Source organism: Pterocles gutturalis, unplaced genomic scaffold (genome assembly GCF_000699245.1).
Source record: "Pterocles gutturalis isolate BGI_N339 unplaced genomic scaffold, ASM69924v1 scaffold2826, whole genome shotgun sequence".
NCBI lineage: Eukaryota > Metazoa > Chordata > Aves > Pterocliformes > Pteroclidae > Pterocles > Pterocles gutturalis.
In genome coordinates, this window is record NW_010102706.1 from 13028 (window position 1) to 20436 (window position 7409).

The following is a 7409-nucleotide window of genomic DNA, read 5'->3' on the forward strand; positions in this document are numbered from 1 at the left end:
CCCCATCCTGCCCCCTGGGGAGACACCCCGGCTTGTGAAAGGTGCTGTCACAGCAATCAAGGAAGTGCAGATTGAAGGATGATGTTCTTGCCCTTGCTTAAAATGCTGACTCTGGTGCTTTTTCGTTTGTGGGTGTTTTTTTTTTTTTTTTCCCCGGTGCCTTAGAAAACAGCAAGACTCCAGTCCCCTCTGATCCGCAGCTGAGGAAGTTCCCACTCCTGTCTCTGACCTTGCACAGGACTTGGTGGAGTGGGGAGGGGGAGCTGGCTGTTCCTGACGCTGCATAGCCGAGGCAAACTTTTTGTTGGCTCTCTGGGAATAAGCGGAGCAAACCCACTGCTCTCTTTTACTGTGTCTTGTGGTTTGCACAAGCACATGGAGCCTTTAGACTCTGCCTGGGAACAAGCATTTCCCTGGCTGCTGGGGTGCAGTGCCACTGGGGTGAGCGCTGTTCGGGGCATCGTGTGGCCAAGGAGAGCCCAGCCTGACACCGCAGCTTTTGGGGGGCTCACTGCACCCTCACCTCCTGCTGCAGCTGTGTCCTGCCGAGCCATGTGAAGCCACATCGCTGCTGGGCCTCTTTCCACGACTGCCCGTGAGGTCCGATGGAGCCGTCCAGCGCTCTGGGCTCCCTTCCTTCCCCGCTTCCTTCCCCCCAGATAAATTCAGCCATGCACCTGCCTGCAGGAGCGGGGCCAACCCTCCTCTTCCTTCCTCCAGGGCAGACAAATGCCCTCTTCACAATAACACATCCCTCCTGCCCCAACTCTGCCCCTCGGACCTTTTCCTCTCTCCCAGGTGACTCCTGCCTTCCCTCCCGCCAGCTGGGACCCCGGGCGGCTCTGGGACTGTGGGCTCTCTGCTCTGTGAGGTTTCCAAAATCCAGAGCCTCGTGCCAGGGGGTAACTCCCTGACCAGGAGATGCTGCTCACGCCTGTGGGCTTGCAGGGCCGCAGCTGATGCAACTCCAACCCTGGTGCTGTTTTGCTGGCCCCTCTCCTTTGGCTCCAGACTGCTGAGGGTGGGAGGACCCCGTCTCGCCTTTGGCTTCATCTCGCCTGGATGTAAATCCTGGCTGTGAGTTCCATATGGGACATTTGCTATATGGCCAAGCCCCTCCTCAGTTTTGGATTTGTGCCCATTTTTTGCTGGGGTTTCAGTTGAAAGTTTCCTCCTGGCTTGGCATTAGCTGTCAGGAGTTACATCCACTCTGCAGACTTCTGCCTCCTGCTCATGAGGTCCAAGGCTGTTTTGTGGTTTCCTGCATCCCTCGGGGACGGGTGTGAATGCTGGTGCTAGCTGGGTCCCTGGGCTGGAGAACAGCAGCATTGCTCAGCCCTTGCTAGGATTTGGGCTGGCTGTAGTGTGGAAGCAGGGAGCATCCAGCATCGGGGACACTCCCCCAGGTGACAAAAAAAAGACTGCAGAGCTCCTGCTGCCTGAACCTTGCTGTGACATCACCCAGCTCCTCCAGTGTTTGTGGATGGTCCCTGCTCGTCCTCCATGGGTCATCAGGTGCAAGGACATCTGTATGTCCAATTTATTTAATTGTTCCCTTTGCCGGTGGCTGGGAGGAACCTGCTGTTCTCCTTGCGCCAGATCCTGGTTTTAGGGGTGTTAGTTCTGCCTGAGACCATCTGCAAAGATCGCAAGAGATCTGCTCAGCAGCAGGACCAGGCTCCACTGCCTCTGTAAACCAGCCCTTAGGTCCTGGGGAGGATGTACACACAGAACCGAGCTTTTGTGGTCATGGCTGTTGGACTAAATTAGCTGATGGTCATGGTGGGAAGCAGCCGGACAGATGAATTCATCAGCTCCTGCTTCCCTCCTGCCCCAGGGGCTGAGCACGCGGGGTGCGTCGCCTCAAGGTTTTACCTTTTCTGCAGAAACGTGCTGCAGGTGTGAGGCATCTCAGCCATCTCAAGTTTTGAGAATCCTGCCTGTCCTCGGTGCATCCTTCTCCCGTCACCTGGCCCATGACCTGCCCTTCAGCCATGTCCCAAACGGAAACAGGTAGGAAAGCACGGGGCTGTGGGGGTGTGCAAGACCCCATGAGCAGACGTTCAGCCCTGCCAGACCCCCAATTCCCTCTGGCTCCATCCAAAAGCAATCTGCTTGCAGCTGCTGCCAGATGCCACGAGCCCTCTGATGTCTTCTCTGCTCCTAATAAGATGCTGCTGCAGGTGACAAAGTTTCTATGGCACCTGCACAGAACCAGCGCTGAGCTGGGCCCCGCACCAGCACAGGCAGAGGGAGGGAGAGCAGATGTCTTGTAGGGGCTAGGCTGAGCTCCCCCACGGCTGTCTGCTCCAGGAAGCTGCTGGATAGCTGAGGATGTTTGCCATCCCTGGGCAGGTAGCTTTATTTTTAAAGACTGTCTCTGAACATCGTGCCTCGAGGGCACGCCCTGGCATCACCTGTAGCTGAGAAGCCCCGTTATGGGGGCAGGAGTCCAGATCTTGCGGAGATGTGTCCTACTGGGGGTCAGAAGGTAAATGCACAGCCACGGCAGCAAGGGAAGCCAGGCAGGGTTCAGGGAGGCAAACCCTTCTCCTAAACCCTCCTGTTTTGTGCAGACCTACCCAGCAGCAGATCCTCCCGTCATCTCGGGCTGCTGGGTTTGTGGTTTCCTTTCTCACACTCCTGCTGCTCCTTACCCCAGCCTCGCCCCATCCCCTGCAAATGCTTGGCTGAACCTGAGCTTAACACACATTTAAGCAAAGCCTAGAAACATTTCCAGCACTAGAACTGTCCCGGTGCCAAACAATTTTCAGACATTTCCAGCAACACTCACATCTCATCTCACCATGGCGGAGCCGGGCTGCTTTCCTGGGAAAGACACACAAGTGTGAGCACCACGGATGCGCTGCTGCCTCCCACCTCGCCGCAGCACCCGTGAGCATCACACGTGGGGGGCACCGCAGTTTTACATCCCCACCCAGGAGTCTGACCCCGAAGCGGAGTCCCAGCCCGTGCCAAAACCTCGTCCCACGCTGGCTGGCTGCTCCTCTCGGTGCTGAGCGTGCTGGCGCAGGCTCGCTTTCGCCGAGCGGTGTTAAAATACCACAACGCGCTTCAGAACTCACCCCATCTCCGAGACCGATAGACAGTAAGTCTGCTCTGCGCAGAGAAAGTTTTTCTGGGTTTTTCTTTCCCTTCTCTCTATTTTTTCTGTTTTGGACGGCACCCAGCTTGCGCTGGCAGTGACACATCTGGCTGGTTTTTGTGTGTTTGCTGGGGGGAGAAGGAAGAGGGGAGAGGGACTGTGCAAAAAACGAGGGGTGGGAAATCCTGCAGGAGTTATCTCCTTTCCCCCAGCACGCTGCTGTCCCGTGAAAGCCTGGAGCCAGCCGGCGGCGCGGGACAGCGTGCCAAAAAGGACCTCAGCCTCCAGGAATGGTGTGTGGGAGCGGGTGGGGGTGCCTGCCCGTGAGCGGGGGTGCCCGGGGCTGGGGGGGGGCCGGCAGCCCAGCTTCCCGGCAGGTTTTCCAGGGACAGCTGGAGCTGCTGGCGGGTCAGGATGTGACATCACAGGCCAGAGAAAAACCCTCGGCCCCGGTTTTTGTAATGAAACCCCAGCGAGCGCCGGAGCGCCGCGGTTCTCCTGCCGCTGCCCTCCTGCCCAAACCTGCTGATAGTCCCAACCAGGAGCCTGGCTTGGACTTTTTCTTATTTTTTTTTTCTCTTTTTTGTCTGTAAGAGCAGAAAGTGCAGCGGAGGGACTTGGGGCTGGAAGCCAGGCGTGCTGGGGGATGAGGTGAGTCCTGAGGGTGGAAAAAGCCAGGACTGCACCCCGGGGATGCTCCCGGGGTGCTTTTAAGCACAGGCTGGGCAAGACCTGGGAGGGGTTAGGCTGGGGAGGAGGTCCTTCACCCAGCGGGGGCACGGACGCCTGCAGAAGGCTCTTCCCCTTCCTCTGTCTGTCTTGGCTCAGCTGCCGGTGTGTAAAAACAGAGGGAGCTTGTTTGGGGGATGCAGGGGTGTCCAGGAGCTGCTGCGGCGGGGCAGGGATTAGTGCAGATGGCCGGCGGTGCGAGGGGAAGGGGGGACGGTCAGGGACGGCAGCATGCGGTGTGGGCAGACACCAGTTTCCCAGCTGGGAGAGTCCCAGCAGCGGCTTTGCTGGTGTCAGAGGGAGGGCAGAAAGCTGGGGGTGGGGGAACTGGGTGAGAGCGAGCAGTGGAGATGGGTTTTCAGCAGCTGTCTTGTCTCCTCTCGCCTTCTTCCCTGGGCTCGCAGGCGTGGAGCTCCCCAAGTTTGGGATTACGGCTCTGACAACGGAGTAATCGCTCTCGCGACTAAACCAGAGCAGTCGGGTGCTGCAGAAGCCACTGGACACGTCTTTGCAGGGCTCCCAGCAAGTCACTTGCAGAAGCAGCAAGATCCCAGCCCCCAGGAATGAGGTACCCCCAAAAAACCCTCAGCCCCACAAGGGCACCACCCCCAAAATGAACTGGATATGCTGCCTCCAGCCTGAAGAGATGGGGCTTTGCTCTTCTGCTTGGAGGCATCTTGGGTGACTTGGGAAAAACTTTTTTGGTGCCTTTGGGCCAGGCTGTGGTCCCCAGGGAGCTGCTGCTTTGCTGGTGTAGTGGGAGGGAGGCAAGGCAAGGAGTGGGATAGAGCCTGGGGACAGCTGGGGGGCAAGCCAAGTGGTCCCATTTCGGGAAGCCATGCTGGGTCCATTTTGGATGAGCTGGGGATTTCCAAGTGTCACGCGAGCCCAGGGAAGCACCAGAACAGCTTCCCCTGGCAGCTGCCCCCAGCCGGGGTCTGGGGGGCTGAGTCCCTCTGCGGCTCCGGAGGGGGCTGCTCCAGAGATGGGTGCTCAGGGGCTGCCTGGGAGGATGCTCGCATCTCTCGTAGGTCTCTGCAGCACCGGGAGGGTTTGCACATGGAGGGTTTGGCAGCAGGGAGATGCTTTGAGAGCCCAGGGCTTCTCTGCAGCTCTCCAAGCCTGTGTGCTGGGCCTTGATCCCTCTCCCAGCATCTTGTCTTGGCTTGTTTCCTGGAATTTTCCATCGTTTGGGTTATATTTGGGATCGGCAGCCAATAACCCCATTTCTCACGGACAGCCCAGCTGGGGCTTGGCTCCAGCAGGAAGCACAGAGGGAGCGGGGCCAGCACCCCGAGACCATGCTCCCCAGCATCCTCCTTCTGCAGCCCTACTTCCTCGGACGATTGAAACCAGGCGGGGCTATCACAAAGGCTGGAAAAGAGGGGGTACGTTCCCTTCCCTGGGAGCATTGTGTGCCCATAGCTCCTGCCTAGATTGGGGCCAGGGTGGCTGCAGTGCAAGGGTTGCCTGGGAGAAGCAATCTTGGTTTTTGGAGTGCAAGTCCACCAAGAAGCAGCCCTGGTTGCAAAGATGCTCTAGGACAGGTTGAAGACCAAACTTTGCAACAGGACTTCTCTGAGGCTCGAAGAGAAGCTCAGAGATGGGGCTGTCGAGTCAGCAGCCAGACAGTAATGCCTCCTGGAGCACTGAAAAGCCAGCCGAGCTCCAGGGCGAGCTGGTTTCTGGTCAGACTGTCCAGCTGGAGGCTGGCTGGCTGCTTCAGGGCTCTGGCAGACGGCGGCTGAGCTGATGCCTGCCCTGCTCCTCCTGATGGGACGAGATGGACTTTTATACTGCCTGGGGTGGGGAGAAGGGAATCCCATAAAGGAGAAGCAGACATCTGGGAGGCCGAAGGCAAGATCTCCCTGGGGAAGCCCGAGGGGATGTGCAGAGCTGGTAGTATTTAACCTCCACTTGCTCCATGGTGCCTGGAGCTGCGTGGATCTGCGCTCTCCATCCACGCCCTCTTCCCAAAGCAGCGGGAGCCGGAGTGTCCCTGGGGATTGCCTGGGGTGTGCGACCCCTCGTTGTGCTCCCCAGCTGTTGCACCGCTGGCGAGGGTTGGAGCATGCTGCTGAGGCAGCTGCCTGTGGTTTACAGTCAGATGCTTGTGTGAGTGTGTAACCATCTCGGGCCAGGTCCAGAGAGGATGCGCTTGGGACTGGAGGTGCAGGGATGTTGGAGCCTTCCCCTCTCCTTACCCTCCATGACCATTAATGTTTCCCAGGGGCACTCACAAAACACCTTCCCTTCTGAAGCCAAGCCTTTGCTTTTGCAGCCCTTAATATTAAGTGATGCCAGGGAAGGAGAGAAGTTTTAAAACGGGGGAAACTGAGGCAGAGAGTGTGGGGCCACCCCGGTGCCTGTCCCTCTTGGAGACTGGCAGTGTGTCTGATCCTTCCTGATGGATTTCTGACTAAAGCTTATTTGGGGTTAAAACCAGAGGTTTTGCTGACCTTGCCTAGTGCCAGCAGGACTGGGGGGAGGAAGCCCCCCTCCCGCCACTCTGCCTGATTTCCCCTTCTGTTTCACCAGTTTCTAAACAGACCTTTCAGAGTTGTTTATAATTTACAACAAAGCCTTTGCTTCGCTGTGTTCCTCCGTGGTTTTCAAGTGATAAAAAAAGAAAAAAAAAACTTAAGTAAAAAACCAAAACAGCCCTCAAATCTGAAATTAGTAGCTTAGTTTGACCCTGAACTTACATCCTCCCCATCCAGTTCATTTCCTTTCATCTCTGAACCCGCCAGCAATCTAGGAAATAATTTTTTCACGTGTCTCTGCCTGCTACATCCCTGGCAGCGGCTCTGCCTTGCCCTTGCAGAGCTTAACCCTGTGCTCATTTGGTTCTTGCTGAACCCAACCAAGTTTCGCTTCTGGTCCTGCTGGAAAAAACGGGCAGGACGGAAGCCAGCAGCCTGCACCACTGCAGACGGGGTGTTGTTGGCCACTCAGCTGGTTTGTAGCCAGCCCTCCGCAAAGCCAAGGCTATTTCAGGAGCATGGATGGGGCTGAGCACTGAGCACGCCTCGGTGTGGATGTCCCATGGGAAGTGTCAGCTTCTTTCCGCCCGGCAGCTTTGCTCATCCTCCTCTGACCGTCCTTGGCGGGGACATGGGGTAGCAGTGGGGAAAGGCTCCAGCCCCATAGCCGCCTGCTTCACCCCCTGTCCACTCCTGGGAGCGGGACAAGGTTTGCTTGGGGGGTTTGCAGATGCTTCAGAAAGGGATGTGTGAGCCCCCGGGGTGCCAGCACCACCCCACATGGGAACTGCGGCGCGGTGAAGCGGGGTCGCAGCCCTTGCCAAGGCTGCTCTGGGGGAAGCTTTGTATTTGCACGTGGGAACCGAAGGCAGAGCTGCAGGGTGCTGCTGCGGCACCAGTCCAAGCCCCAGTGGCATGGGCCGGCAGTGGGATGTGTACGGTCATGTCGTAGGAAGCTTCTGTCTGAGCTTGTTGAATGGCAGTTCACCCTTCAGATTTCCCAAAATGGGCAGTGTGAGCAGCGATCTGGACTTGGATGGATCTCCTGTCCCACCCCAAGCCCCAGCGGACCACGGTCTGATTTCCAGGAA